At 38.4% G+C, this 16,238-nt stretch overlaps 1 protein-coding gene across 2 annotated transcripts in view; it reads left to right on the top strand.

Moving 5' to 3' along the window:
• COL8A1 (collagen type VIII alpha 1 chain) overlaps positions 1-16,238 on the top strand; it is a 169,741-nt gene that overhangs the window by 107,443 nt on the left and 46,060 nt on the right. For both annotated transcript variants that reach the window (XM_066241308.1, XM_066241307.1), the window contains exon 2: positions 408-524. The gene's annotated coding sequence lies outside the window, so the exon portion shown is untranslated. The remainder of the gene's footprint in view (positions 1-407; positions 525-16,238) is intronic.

The following is a 16,238-nucleotide window of genomic DNA, read 5'->3' as shown; positions in this document are numbered from 1 at the left end:
TATTGAAGTGTGTATTTATACATTCCTATTATGTAATTTCTCCTATGATCCAAAAACAATACACTTTGATAATTCAGCTTCTTGTTGTCCTTCCAATTGAGTAAAAGCAGCAATTTTCAACCTTTTTCATCTCATGGCTCACATAAACTAATTACCAAAATTCTGTGACACACCAAAGAAATATATTTTTGCCGATCCAACAAAACAAATAGATATAATTTTGATTCACTCATACAGGACGGCTATTGTAATGTTAGCTGTTGTCATTTTTTCTTACTTGACCATCTAAGGGAAAAGAGATCAGTGTCCCCTTTTAAATAATCAGGTATTGTATGTTTTAAAATTTCTGGAGGACACACTGGTTGAAAATAACAAGAGTAAAAGTATCCTCCTTTTTTCTACTTCAGACGCTGTTCTGGAAGCACAACAGCATCCGGTGAAGAGACAGAAACCAGCCCCAGGCTGCCACAAGAAGGCACAAGCGAGGACACTGGTCCTGATTCTGCAGGCAGCCACGTCTAAATGTAAGTGCGAGAAGCGATGGACGGCAGCGCAGTGGCCTGGCCACCAGTGGTCCACAGGGGAAGTGGCGGCAGAAGTCACCGCGGGGCGGGGCGGGGCGGGGCGCTGAGGGACTGTTGGCAGACACCGGGGTAACCAGTCTCCCTGCCTGTCCTGTCGCCTATCGCCAGCCCCACTGCTGCAGAAGCCTTGAGGCCATTGCCACTAATGCCAGGTTTTTATATCCCCAACAGTAAGATACATGTGCAGAGTGTGATTCTAGCTGTTGTGTTGTGTTTTTTTTAAGTCCGGGCATGTTGAATAGAGTCTTAAAATAATCATTTCCATAGGCCCTGACTAGGTTACCCAAGTGTTCACCAGATGCTAGCAGCTAGGTTTTGCAGAGGAAAATTGCTAACTTCAGCTGCTTTTCACGATTCAGCAGAGGGTTTTAAGTAATAAAAGATCTGGAGATTTGTAAAATAAATAATTCCAGTGCAAATGGGAGAATTAAAATAATCTTATCATCTCCCTTTCATATCTATATGTGTTTTTCTACCATTATCTAATTTCTCTTAATTGGGTCAGGTTTCTTTTTTTTTTTTTTCCTGGCTGGTATTTTATTGCTTTAAGTTATGAGATGTAATGAGGAAATGATTCTTTTCAGATGATCGAAGTGGCATGTACTAAATTTTCCTAAAGACAATCTAGGAAATATGAAACAGAGTATGATATTGAATGGCTTTATCCACATATGATATTGCATATATTGACAATGAAAAATAATAACAATATACCAGAATCTCTTTTATCCCTTGATATCTCAGTAGAAGCAATTAAAATATATTATATGAAGTACATCATTAACTTTTTAACTTTGATGAGAAAAAAAATACCATCCATTTCTGATGGGTGGACATTATCTCATAGTACCCGCAGCCATCGTGTGCCTGTTACTATCGCCTGGTTTTAAGAGTGCCTTTTGGACACACAACTTAATATTTCCTAATATTTTATAGTACAGTGACTTTTTAGAGTCTACTTCATCTTCTTCAGTAATTTAAAGAATGAATAATTAAGGTTCTTCAGGTTTCCATGTACTTGCTGGAGGTGCCCCTTGAACAAGAAAGTGAAGCCCTACACTTAAGGCCATGTGACCATAATCCAGTTCAGAATAAATCCGTTCTGAGTTCCTGGAGAAATTCAAGGATGTTCATCAATCTTCTAAAGTATCACATTTTTACTGTAGGTACCACTAATTATTTTGGCTGGATTTCATCAAGGCCAGATGTTAAACAAGTGAAATGTTTATAATGCAAAACCATTGAATAAAAAAAATACATGCTCATTTAAACAACTGGTTGTAAGACTCAAACCTATCACATATTTTGGAGAAGGTGATGAAAGAGTCATGACTCTGGTTACAGTTACAATGTCAGGGTAAGGCTCTGAACTCAATCCAGGGAAACTTTATAATTCTTGCAACCAATGGCAGGCTCAGCTGCTGCATTTTTTTGTAACAAAATCTTGCTGCCATTGATGGGCTCACCCAGTAAAAAATTACAATAACAATGTTAAACTAAATCATAAAAATGTAGAACATGGTTGGTTATTATAAGGCAGAGAAGAGAAATTACCTGTAAAGTTATGGTGAAAATATCAAAAAATACATTTATTAGACTTCAAAAAAATTAAGCCTTGTTTTTGAACAGGGGTGCAAAAGCAGTAAAATAGAAAGGTTTCTCAATACACTATTTCACTCAATGATCAACAGCAATTAAAATAAAAATTGCATTTATTCAACATGGTCAATTCAGGCAGGCCCAAATCATATATATGATAGTTTTCTAATAAATATAACAAGTTGATAGTCATTTTTAGGAAAGAATATTGACTGAAAATGAATGAAGAGCTTCTTTAATGTATAGTCTTCTTGTCAGTGAAAATAAAACTCGCTTATGCTTAATTTCACATAGTATAAAACTCGATGAAGAAATTCATTTGAAATAAATGTAGGAAATGGCCCAAAAATTTAAATATGAAAACCATGATAGAATTACAATTAGGGAAAATGGAAATAGATTGTGATAACTCATCCTCTGTGTGTCCTTCAAAAGTAAAGAATGTGACATTTTAGTATAATCTAGAATTTCATTTCTGATCCTTTTACTTTCTGAAAATATGGATTCCTGAATCATGTGCCATATACATTTTGGTAGGCATAGTCTATATATTCCTTAAGTTAAATAACATATCTCTAAATGACAACTTTTATAGGAATAAATATGATTAAAACATTTAATGTGCCTTATACACAGTAAGCACAAATAAATACGGACTGAACTGAATTATTCTCACTTTCTGTTCAGAGATTAATGTGTCTTTTGGGTTCACACTAGAGAAGTGGTGTCTTACCCATGGGAATTAATGAACTACATTTGTAACCAGAAATAATCCATGGACAATCTGTTGAATTGATTCATACCTGTTTTGTTAACCAAACCCGCTACGGAGGGGTTTTCTTATGGTTGTATCATATTTTGGAGATAGAGTGGGGAAACTGCAGTTTACTTTAGAAGTATTTTGAAACTTTGAAGAACATAAGGTTTTATGTTATATGACAGCAATAAAGTTCAGTCCTTAATAGTTATAATTCTGATGTATAGATATATAAATAGCCAGTATGTATAATTTTCCTGCAGAGCATTATGACAGTGGCCAAGAAGACCCTAACAATTCAATATGTAATTTACTTCTTACTGCCATTCTCTTCCTTCCTCATTTTTTTAAAAATAAAATAAATTCGGGTTTGAGGAGAGAGGTTGTATTTTGTTTTGGGGGAGAGGGTTGGTTTGTTTTTGTTTTTGAAGCCAGCTTGGTATGAACAGCCTTTAGTTGAAGCAGATGGTTGGGAGTCAGAAACCCCTGATTCGGTCCTTAATTCTCCTACCAACTTGGAATGTGGCCTTAGGCAAGTCATGAGAACAAATATGCAATAAAAGGAGTAATAATGCCTTACATGTGTATGGTGTTTTGTGATCTAACAGAGCACTTTCACAGGTGATATCTTATTTAAACTTTCCCAGAACCTCTTCTAGGAGTATGGCAGTTATTAACAAGCTCCATTATAGAGAGTAGGAATTTGAGACCCAGAGAAACTAAATCAGTTATTCATAGCCATAGCAATATCAAATGTCACAGCCAGGGACATCATACACTACAATTCCAAGTTAGTCTTTGTCTTTTTTTCTTACCACACTGCTGCCCTCTGGTGCCTTTGTAGTGGAGTGGACTAGAGCTGTGCTGTCCAATATGGTAGCCATGAGTCAAACGTGGTGATTGAGCCCTGGAACTGTGTGTGACTAGCTGCAACTGAGATGTATTATGAGTGTAAAATCCATGCAGGATCTGAGACTTTGAATGAAAAAATGTAAAATATCTCATTAATACTTTTTATGTTGTTTGTACATTAACATGACATTACTTTAGATATCTTGAGTTAAATAAAATATATTATTAAAATTAACCTCACCTGTTTCTTTTAACTTTTTAAATGTGGCTACTAGAAACTATGAAGTCATATATGTGGCTCATATTGTTTCTATTGAACAGCACTGAGCTGGACAATTCCATTGTTCAGAGGCCACAGTATGGTTTTCATAGAACAAGACTTATCTTGATGTGGTTGATACAAATTTCCAATGACTGTCAAACGTAGAGCCATGTAAATTAGCAGTAATGATTTGATCATTTTCACACATCTTCCACATGTAGGGGAAATGTCAGACTTCATTAATCAACGCTTCAAATTTCTCATTTATTAAAAGGATTCATATTATATAATACTTACTGAATGCTTGAAAGGCTTAGAGGAAAAGCACCATGGGAAAAAACTATAAATTATATATATGGCTGGGTAGCACACTTCATTTTAAAATATGTTCTCATTAAACATTATGAATGACTGAGACATTAGACTATTAGGAGATATAGGCTATGTAAAATAATAATTATATATCAATTTATTACAAAATATAGTAAATTTTATTTCTCCATCAACTATATAAACACTTTATATATTATTCCTAAAAAAAGTAGTTTATTTCCATTTTGGAAAATCTAAATGAAAATCGTCAAGAAAAATGGTTTTGTTTAAGGAGAAAAAAAAGTAGTAACAAATAGCCCACATCACTGAAAGCTAACATCTATTTAGCATTTACTATTTGTACTCAAGGATTATACTAAGAGGTAGACCAAGTTATCTCATTTAAGGACTTAGCAACAAGGAGCCGAACAGAAGCTTTTAACCATTATTGCCTTTTACATCAATGTTATTTGAAATCACAACGCAACCTATGACAACAGTAATAGAATATTTGGGATTGTCCCATTTCATTCATTTCAACTCCATAAGTATTCACCTAGAAAATACAATGGACCACCAGTTCTAGACACTGAAGGAATATTAGACAATAAGACCAACATTCTACCCTATAAGAATGAATATGGTCATGACAATACTATATGAAGGAGGAGTTACTTTTCACTTTTTAAAGGGTTCTTTTATGTTACAATAGAATTCTTTAAAACATCATTCCTCAGTATGTTAAAACTTACCTAATGTTTATAAAGCAAAGGTCTCATTTTATATATATATGTTTACATATATGTATATATATAAATATATATATATATATGGTATGAATTTCAGAGGTTTCCTTTCCTCTATATATTATACCCACTTGGAGGAAAGTGGGCTGAAATTACCTTAAATCTTTTCTGCAAAAAGGAGAAATGAAAACAAACAAAAAGGAGACGTATATTAAAATGGCACTGAAAATTACAAAATAGTGGAAACAAAAGTTTTGTAAACTTTTGTACAATAATAACATGTTATTTTTGAAAGTAAAGGTTATAATTTGTATATATAAGCTAACAATATGTTAATTTTTAAAAGACTTCAGAGCCCTGGCCGGTTGACTTGGTAGAGCGTATGGAAATCCTTGATTGGATACCCTGTTAGGGCATAAAGTAGAGGCAACTATCTGCTTCTCCACATCTCCCCCTCCCCTTATCTCTCTGTCTTTCTCTTCCTCTCCTGCATCATGGCTTAAGTGGCTCAAGCAAATTGGCCCTGGGCACTGAGGATGGCTCCATGGCCTCACCTCAGGTGCTAAAATAGCTCTATTGCCAAGCAACAGAGCAGCAGCCCCAGATGAGCAAAGCATAGCCTGGTAGGGAGCTTGCTGTGTGGATCTTGGTTGGGACACATGAGGAAGTCTGCCTCCCCACCTCTCACTTAATAGTAATAATAATAATAATAAACTTCAAAATATAATGTATAACTTGATGCTAATTTTTTTTGACAGAGAGACAGAGAGAGGGACAGATAGGGTCAGACAGACAGGAAGGGAGAGAGATGAGAAGCACCAATTCTTCGTTGCAGCTCCTTGTCTCCTTAGTTGTTCACTGATTGCTTTCTCATATGTGCCTTGACTAGGGGACTATAGCAGAGCAAGTGGCCCCTTGCTCAAGCCAGTGACCTTGGGCTTCAAGTCAGCAACCTTTGGCTCAAGCCAGCAACCATGGGGTCATATATATGATCCATTGCTCAAGCCAATAACTTCATGCTCAAGCTGGTGAGCCCATGCTCAAGCTAGATGAGCCCACAATCAAGCAGGTGAACTCAGGATTTTAAACCTGGGTCCTACATGTCCCAGTCCGATGCTCTATCCACTCCGTGGCCACCTGGTCAGGCAATGCCAATTTCTTAATGTTTATGCTTACCTAGAAAGAAGTAAAAAGAGAAATATTAACAATAGCCAATTCTGGATGGCAGAATTATAGATATTTCTATATCATTATTTATACTTTTCTGTAATAATTCCAGAATAAACATGCATTGCTTACAGAATAAGTAAATAGAAAAATTATTCTAATCAACCACAAAATTGATTTCAAATGAGACAGGCAAAAATTATCTAGGGGAAATAAAATGCAAATTTTGTGTTCAATCATAAAATTTTTAAATAATATGTTTTATAGATTCTCTTTCCAGGAGTTAATGCCTTTCCTTTGATTCAAGATAAAGTAATCTGTATACTATTCAAGTTCTCTAGATAAGAAAGGTGAAAATTGGGCCCTGGCCAGTTGGCTCAGTGGTAGAGCGTCGGCCTGGCGTGCAGGAGTCCCGGGTTCGATTCCCGGCCAGGGCACACAGGAGAAGCGCCCATCTGTTTCTCCACCCCTCCCCTCTCCTTCCTCTCTGTCTCTCTCTTCCCCTCCCGCAGCCAAGGCTCCATTGGAGCAAAGTTGGCTAGGGCACTGAGGATGGCTCTGTGGCCTCTGCCTCAGGCGCTAGAATGGCTCTGATTGTGGCAGAGCGACGCCCCAAGATGGGTGGAATATTGCCCCCTGGTGGGTATGCCGGGTGGATCCCGGTCAGGCGCATGCGGGAGTCTGTCTGCCTCCCCGTTTCCAACTTCGGAAAAATACCCAAAAAAAAAGGTGAAAATTGGATTGGGTTTCCTAGGTTTTCTTGAGAAAGCAGTCTGCCCTCAGCTGCAAACATGAATGTAAAGATCAAGGTTGTAAAATGAGCTCTTAAAACTCAAGGTTATAATTGCAGCAATAAGAAAAGCAGAGCATTATGTAAATCTGGTCATCAATCATATCTAATGGCATCTGCTTAAAACTGGCTTTAGTGTTAGCCACTGAACTGTGTAAACTATCATGCAGGAATATATCATATAATCACACCTTTGAACTGGATAAGGTCTTAGTGATCCTAAAAAAGTAAATTATAGAGCTGTTTCAGCCATCACATTTTAAAATGCTTGGAGAAATATTTGGTCTGATAACTTCTTTTATGGAAACAACACACTAAAATTTTACTGCAAAGGCAGCTCAGATAAGTTATATGTGCCATTTAGTTATTAAATCATAAATTCACAGACTGTTAGAGCTGAAAGGAGCCTTCTAGACTATATCATCCAACACCAATATTTTCAGATGAGGAAACTAAGGAACAGAAAAGTTATTTTCTCAGGAAAAAGTAAAATCACTAAAAAATATCCCAAAGAATCCAGTAATTTCTGGAACCTTACCTAGGAAGGGCTAGGTATTTGAAATCCTACAGAACTTTAGAATTTTAATTTTAATTTGTTTGTGAATACTCCTGTGCAAGAACAAAATATGCTAATACTGACTGATAGTCTTACATGAAGAGCACATTTATAGTAAATGCATATAAAATAAAAATAAAAAATTTAACAAAGCCAATGATTTCAGACCAGATCACTCATTCATTACTCAATTTCCTTTCTTCAGTGAACCGAATAATTGAAAGGAGCTTTCTTTGCCACTTTTCAGACCCAATCATCTATTTTTGTGAGAAATGGCTACTTCCACAGTTGCTGATAGACTAATGAATAGTTGGACATTCATTCCTTGAGTTCAAAAAGAAACTATGTCAAAATCCTTCTGATTTATGCCTGACCAGGCAGTGGCACAGTGGATGGAGCATCAGACTGGGATGCAGAGGACCCAGGTTCGAGACCCCAAGGTCACCAGCTTGAGCGCAGGCTCATCTCTGGTTTGGGCAAGAGCCCATCAACTTGAACCCAAGGTCGCTGCCTCCAGCAAGGGGTTACTTGGTCTGCTGAAGGCCCGCGGTCAAGGCACATATGAGAAAGCAATCAATGAGCAACTAAGGTGTTGCAACGTGCAATGAAAAACTAATGATTGATGCTTCTCATCTCTCTCTGTCCCTGTCTATCCCTCTCTCTGATTCACTCTCTGTCTCTGTAAAAAAAAAAAAAAAAAATCCTTCTGATTTTATGTAGTTATGGAAAATGTGCTTACAATAAAATTATGTGTCTTAAAAACATATTCCTCTTCCCCCCAAAATACGAAGCTCAGTGTTTGTCTAAGAAATGGAAACAGTAACACTTAATTTTAAGGAAAATAAAACAGTACATGCATTTCAATTGTCATTTATGAAATAAGCATAAGAGCAGTCTAAAAGTTATTGATAGAGTAAATCAACTAATAATAGATGCAAAATAGTACAGTGCGTGGCACATAGTTAATATTCAATATGTGTCAGATATTACTATATTATTAGTAATATTATTATTATTTATAATACAATAACATCTCCACATACACCCTATCCCTCATCAAACCAAACTTGCAATTACTCACAGTTTCATAGTCCCATGCTGATCCTTCTTTATATTTCTGAATGTCCTTTCCTGGTGAACTCCTACCCATCACTCAAAGTTTAACTTTGAAGTGTTCTCATCTTTTCTGTCTTCCCTAAACCCTATGCCTGACTTAGTGCACTTGCCCATTTCCCTGGGGATCCTATACATATGCCTCTCCTAGGAATTGAGAACATAACTACTTTAACTTGATTCCCCTCACTTCCAGAGCGTGTGCGCGCGCACACACACACACACACACACAAACTAAAAATGCATCATACTCAGTGCATCGCACACACATTTTTATGTCCATTAGAGAAGTGTCTATTGATACGAATGAACCAACACCTGTATAAATAAATAAGTGGGTTTTTCTTTATGAATAAGGATCAAGCTAGATGTGTATACCTAGTGGCCTATGTTTTGACGGGAGAAAGGTATGCAGGGGTACAGTGGAGAAAACCTGAAGGATACAATGGAGCAGTCTCGGGGCTGGTTCTGCCACAAGCCCAACCCTGTGTCTTCAGTGAGCTCTTTAACTCTAGACCAGTGGTCCCCAACCTTTTTTGGGCCACGGACCAGTTAAAATATTTTCACTGACTGGCCTTTAGGGTGGGACGGATAAATGTATCATGTGACCGAGACAAGCGTCAAGAGTGAGTCTTAGACATGTAACAGAGGGAATCTGGTAATTTTTAAAAAATAAAACATCGTTCAGACTTAAATATAAATAAAACAGAAATAATGTAAGTTATTTATTCTTTCTCTGCGGACCAGAACCAAATGGCCCACGGACCGCTATTTGTCCGTGGCACAGGAGTTGGGGACCACTGCTCTAGACTGTTTCCTGCTCAACACATGAGTAGGTTAGGCAAAATACTCGCTGAGGACCCACCCAGCATCTACATTTATATGATGCTAAACATTGGTTCATCTCAGTGGCTCTCAAACTTTAGCTGACATCACAGTCATCAAGAGGGCTGCTTGTTAAACACTGATTCCAGGTCAGCAGGTCAGAGAAGGGGCCCAGGAATTCACATTTTTGACAAGTTCCCCAAGTGTACTGAGGCGGGGATGGAGGGGTACTTTAAGAACCACAGGTTAATCTTCTCTAACAGGGGATTGTGACAGCACTACTGATATTCAAATTCACAATAGGAAGCAGGCAGGTAAACACCAGGCTTCTGTGGGACCGCCATTAGGAGAATTGGGTGCATGTGAGTGAGGCCCAAGGGCAGCCACAGCAGGCAAACTTTGCTGATCTGCTGATCCTTACAGTTTTGTTAAAGGCCCCCCTCGTGAGGAAGGGCCAGCCTGAGTTCACAACGCTCGTCTAAAACCTGTGGCAGCTGAAGTTGCAATGTATCACTATTGCCATCTATTGACAACTTTGAGTTACTGCATCTCCAGACTACGAGATGATGCTTTCGTTTGGAAATCTTTTTTTTTTTTTTTTACCAAACTATGTTCAAGACGAGAACTCTTGAGACAAGCTCTAATGTACTCTAGCCTTATATACATTAATATCTAAGTACTACAAAAATAAACAAATATCCAGTATACTACTTTCTGTGTGCTGGGCACTGTTCTAACACTTTAATAATGTTCGTATTCACAGCAACTCAAAGAGATAGAATTATTATCCCCATTTTATAGACACAAAATATAACTATCAAGGTACAAAGAAACTAAGAAAGATGCCAGGGGTTGTCCAGCCAGAAAACTGGTAGAGCTGGGATCGAACCCGGACAGTTCCTGGAGGGATATTACTCTAGCCAGCCTCTTTTATATCAGCAATCTAAAATAGTTACTGAAACAATTGGTACCCATAAACAGTCATCAGTTCCCAGAATGGGTCGGAAAAGTTTTATGAAATACAAACTGAAGCAATTATTTTTTTCTGATTCTTCCAAATGAAATCAGCCCACCGTGCAATAACTAAAGAGATATTTCTACCTACACAAAGACCATAATGAAATAAAAATAACACCAGCTTGGAATCAGCTTCCACCTTGCTAGGCAACCTTGGACAAGTTGCTGAAATTCTCTGGGCTCTACTTCTTCATCCATAAAGTAAAAAACAAATAAAAATGTAGTTTACATGGTTTTGGAGTTTCTTAAAGCCAGATTAAATTTTAGCGTAACTGCCTAAGTTATCCTGTGAATGTGATCATACAGCAAATAATGGGCAGTAACCAGATTGCTTTTTCTCAAATTGTGCTACAATGTGGGAAAGAAGCTAAGACAGCAGTTTTTCTACTTTATTTAATTTTAAATCATTTTTTATTTTTCAATTGCAGTTGACATACAGTATTAAATTAGTTTCAGGTGAACACCTAAGTGATTAGACATTATATTAATATAACTTACTAAGTGATCATCCTGATAAATCTCTGACCCATCTGACACCATACATAGAATATTATTGACTATATTCTTATGCTGTACTTTATATTCCCATGACTATTTTGTGACAACCAAGTTGAACTTCTTAAGCCCTTCACTTTTTTCACCCAGTCCCTCCCAACGCCCTCCCATCTGTCAATCACCAAAATGTTCTCTATTATCTATGAGGCTATTTCTGTTTTGTTTGTTCCTTTAGTTTATTTTTGAGATTCAATTATTGATAGATATTATTGTCATTTTATTGTCCATATTTTTTATCTTCTTTTTTTCTTTTTCTTAAAGAAGACCCTTTAACATTTCATATAATATTGATTTGGTGGTGATAAACTCCTTTAGCTTTTTCTTGTCTGGGAAACTCTTTATCTGTCCTTTGATGCTAAGTTATAGCTTTGCTGGGTAGAGTAATCTTGATCATAGGTCCTCACTTTTCATGACTTTGAATATTTCTTGCCAATCCCATCTGGCCCGAAGAGTCTCTGCTGAGAAATCAGCTGACAGTCTTACGGGAGTTCCCTTGTAGGTAACTGCTTTTCTCTTACTGTTTTTATTCTTTGTCTTTAACCTTTGGCATTTTAATAATGATGGATGTGTCTTGTGTGGGCCTCTTTGGGTTCATCTTGTTTGAGACTCTGCACATCCTGGAATTTTATGTCTATTTTCTTCACCAGGTCAGGGAAGTTTTCTATCAGTATTTTTTCAAGTTCATTTTCAATGTCTTGCTCTCTCTCTCATCTGCTGGCACCTCCATGATGCAAGTGTTGCTACACTTAAAGTTATCCCAGAGGCTCCTTATACTATCCTCATTTTTTTGGACTTATTTTTTTCTTTTTGCTGTTTTAACTGAGTGTTTTCCACCTATTCATCTTCCAAATTCCTGATTTGATCCTCTGCTTCACCTGATCTACTGTTGATAACCTGTAATGTAGTCTTCATTTCAGTTAATATTGTCTTCATTTATGATTGGGTTTTTTTTATGTTTTCTATTTTCATTTTTTGTTTGTTTGTTTGTTTGTTTCCTAGCTCTTTATTAAAGTTCCCACTGAAATCATTGAGCATCCTTCTAACCAGTGTTTTGATATCTGCATCTGATAGATTGCTTAACCAGATTGAAAACTTAATCTCCATTTGGTTTCGTTTTTTCTGGAGTTTTGTTCTGTTCTTTTATTTATGACATGTCTCTTTGTCTTCTCATTTTAGCAGCCTCCCTGTATTAGTTTCTTATTAGATAGAGCTGTTATATCTCCCAGGATGGGTAGAATAGCCTTATATAGTAGGTGTTCTGTAGGGTCCAGTGGCACAGCCTCTCTGATAACCCAAGTTGGGGATTCCAGGTATGACCCCATGGTGGCTGTGTGCAGCCTCTTGTTGTAGTTGAGCCTTGACTGATGTTGTCATATCAATGGGAGGGATTTACCAGGCTGATTGGCTACAAGGACTGGCTGCAACCACCAATCACTGTGGAGGATCAGCTGTGCAAAGTCTCACCCTAGAAAGCAGGACTTACTTTGGTAGGGTTCTGGCACTCACTGAGTTTGCCCCTTGAGTGTGTCGTTTGTGGAGGTGCTTGGGTGGTGCTTGCATATGATCTGAAGGTGTCCACCAGGCTCACTGGCTCTGAGGCTTCCCAGGAATTGCAAACCAAGGTCAACCACTGCCTGTGTTCTTCCCAGGGCCACCTAGCATGAGCTACAAAGCAGTCTACAGATGGCTGCTACTTACACTAGTCTTGGAGTTGCCCAGGAGAGGCCAATCTGTGAACTAAGGCTGGTTACTGATATTGCCTGGCCTGCTGCCACTTATCAAGAGGTACAGGGCACACTGAGACCAGATGCTGCTTGTTTGAAAGATTTTAAGAAAGCCTGAAGCATGAGCCGAGACAGGCCATTTATACGGAAAAGCCAATGGAAGCAGTTTGGATGGGTCCACAAGTTGAGTGGGTCTAGGTCTCAGGGAATCAACTGTGTGGGGTGAACAGTGTGAGCTCGGTTGACGGAGACTTACATATGGCACCAGCCTTCCTGCTTTGTGGAAAAGGGTCTCAGAAAAGGAGCAATGGTCTCTGCCAACGCTTTTCTCTGGCAGAAAGCTGCTCCCCAGTTCTCACTTTGATGCCTCCCTATGTATCCATAGTTCCTTCCAAGCTGCTGCCTAGTGCTGGAGCCCAGAGGTAGTGAGTCTGAGTAAGTAGCCATGCAGGCCCTTTAAGAGAAACTGCCTAGGACTCAGAAGCCAGAGTGTCTTCCTTAGTTACAATCCCATTGGTTTTTGCAGCCAGAAGTTTTGTGGATTTCTCTTCCTGGCACTGGAACTCTGGGATTGGGGGGCCTGGTGTGGGACTAGGACTCCTTGCTCCTCAGGGAGAACCTCTACAGCTGAGATATCCCTCCTGATTTTTATCCACCACATGTGGGTGTGGGACCAGCCTGTTCCACATCTCTGCTCCTCCTACCAGTCTCGGTGTGGCTTCTTCTTTAAATTCCTAGCTGTAGGACTTCCATTCAGCTAGATTTCAGGTGGTTCTGAATTATGGTTGTTCTCTAGTTTACTTATAATTCTGATGTGGTTGTGGAAGAATGCCAGTACCGCATTTACCTACGCTGCCACCCTGACCAGAAGCAGGACAGCAGATTTCATATCCTGGTCTATTGCCCAGAAGTGCTAGCAGTAAAGAATAACACTCACGGAGTTTGCAAAGTAGTAAAGAGCTCAGCCAGGGAGGTCTGTGTTTCACTTCTCTTCCTGGATGCTGCACTTGGTCTGTGCACCTGAGTTCTCTGTATGCCTGCCTGTTCTGCTCCCAAAGGTCGCAAAAAAGGACTCCTGGAAAAAAAAAGTCACATTTTTGCTGGAGGATTGTGGTCCAACCTCCACTCACTCCAGACTTTTTTTTATCCAACATTCCTTATATTTAAAAAACCTGGTGTCTGCCCTGCCTGGATAGCTTGGTTGGTTGGTTAGAGGATCATCCTGAAAGTGCAGAAGTTGTCGGTTTGATCCCTGGTCAGGGCACATACAGGAACAGCTAGATGTTCCTCTCTCTCTCTCTCTCTCTCTCTCTCTCTCTCTCTCTCTCCCTCCCTCTCTTTATTCATATATCTCCCTTCATCTATCACTGAAACCAATAAATAAAAAATTTCTTTAAAAACCTGGTCCCTGCTAATCCTTTTAGCTCCTTATCTAAGATTTCTTAGTTACCAAACCATCTCTTACAACAGTAAACCAAACACTGCAGGATGGTTGTCAAACCACAGTACTAAAGGTTTCTTTGCTCTTGTGTTTGTATAACATGCTAAGATCTGCTGGCATAAAGACTTACGATAATGAAGGAAAAGAAACACATAGACAGAGCTAGAGAAATAAAGGATAATCATTAAAATATAGTAGAGTAAAATATTAGTTTCTTACTTTAATCAATTATTTTGTTATGCCAAGTACTTCCATATATTTCATTATCACAGCAAATCCAAAAATAAGCTACATGAGTTTTAGTAACAACCTTGGTTTGGGAAATGAAGAAAATTGAGGCACAGAAATTTTAAATAGCTTTAAAAACTATATGTGAATGGTTGAAGGTACATATATCCTGATTATTAGGTCTATGCTTGCCCCACAGTTACAATTTATTTTAACAATAAAAGCCTGACATCAGATGACTGTCTTCTCATATTTGAGTTAGAAAGAAGTTTCTTACACAAGTAAAAAATTAATTCAACCTTAAAGATAGCAAAAAAACTCTATTTATTCACTCAATAAATATGTGTTGAGAATCTTCTATGTGCCTGGCACTGTTTTAGGTTAGGGAATTTAAGTGAATGAAGCCAAAAGTGACATTCCACCTTCAGAGCTTATGTTCTATCTAGTTGTAGATAATTCAGTACCCAAGGAAACAAATAAATAAGCAATAGGATGTTTTGTAATGAAGAAAAACCAAATAAGGTAAAGGAATAGAGAGTGATGGGGGTGGTGGGTTGAGGGCACTGCTTTAAACTGGATAATCAGGGCAAGTGTCTCTGAAGAGATAACTTTTAATCAGAGCTCTAACACAGGCCAGGTGTTACAGAGATCTAAACTTGATGTAAGCAGAAGGAGCCACAAATGGAAGTCCCAGGATTGGGAGCTGGATGGACTTGGTCCAGAGTAACAAGAAGTCTGCTGGCCAGAACACAAGACTTAGGAGCTGTCGAGAAGAGGGTAGAGCCAGGCCATGCAGAACTTGTAGGTTGTGGTAGGGAGACACAGAAAGGTTTTGAACAGGATAGTAGCAAGCCCTGGTCTGCATTTTTAAATTGTCACTCTGCTGTCTCTGAGAAGGTTAGCCTGAGGCAAGAATAAAGGAAGGGAGTCCAGTTAAGAGGCTATTATAGGGGGCCCTGGCTGGTTTGCTTAGTGGTAAAGCTTTTGCCCATTGTGTGGATGTCCTAGGTTCAATTCCCAGTCAGGGCACACAGGAGAAGTGACTGTCTGCTTCTCCAGCCCTCCCTTTTCCTCTTCTCTCTCTCTCTTTCTCACTTCCACTCCTGCAGCCATGGCTCAATTGACTCAAGTGCATCACCCTGGGTGCTGAGGATGATTCTGTGGTACCTCCTGCCTCAGGTGCTAAAAATAGCTTGGTTGCAAGCATGGCCCCAGATGGGGGTTTACTGGTGGATTATAGGTATATGTGGGAGTCTATCTCTCTAACACCCCTGCTTTCACTTGGAAAATAAGAGGGGGAGGCTATTACATTGGTCTACACAAAACTTGATGGTACCTTAGTAATAGTGCCTTGGGATACATTTTCATGGAGAGGTCTTAAAATTTGCTAATGGGTTGGATATGTGAGAAAATTGATATCAAGAGTCTTTTCTAGGTATATAAAACAGTCAAATTCATTCATAGAAGCAGAAATAGAATGGTGGTTGCCAGGAATTGTGAGGGGGAAGTGAGAAGTTGCTGTTCAGTGGTATAAAGTGTCAGTTATAAAATAGTATAAAGTGTTAAGTTGTAGAGGTCTACTGTAAGACATCATGTTTATTGTTAATAATACTGTACTATATCCTTAAAATTTTAAGAAGGTGGATCTCATCTTACCTGTTCTTACCACAAAAAGAAAAAAGAAAAGAAATAAAAGAAGACTGCTGCTAC

This window comes from Saccopteryx bilineata, chromosome 8 (genome assembly GCF_036850765.1).
Source record: "Saccopteryx bilineata isolate mSacBil1 chromosome 8, mSacBil1_pri_phased_curated, whole genome shotgun sequence".
NCBI classification, from domain to species: Eukaryota; Metazoa; Chordata; class Mammalia; order Chiroptera; family Emballonuridae; genus Saccopteryx; species Saccopteryx bilineata.
This window is presented reverse-complemented; position numbering and strand designations above follow the sequence as displayed.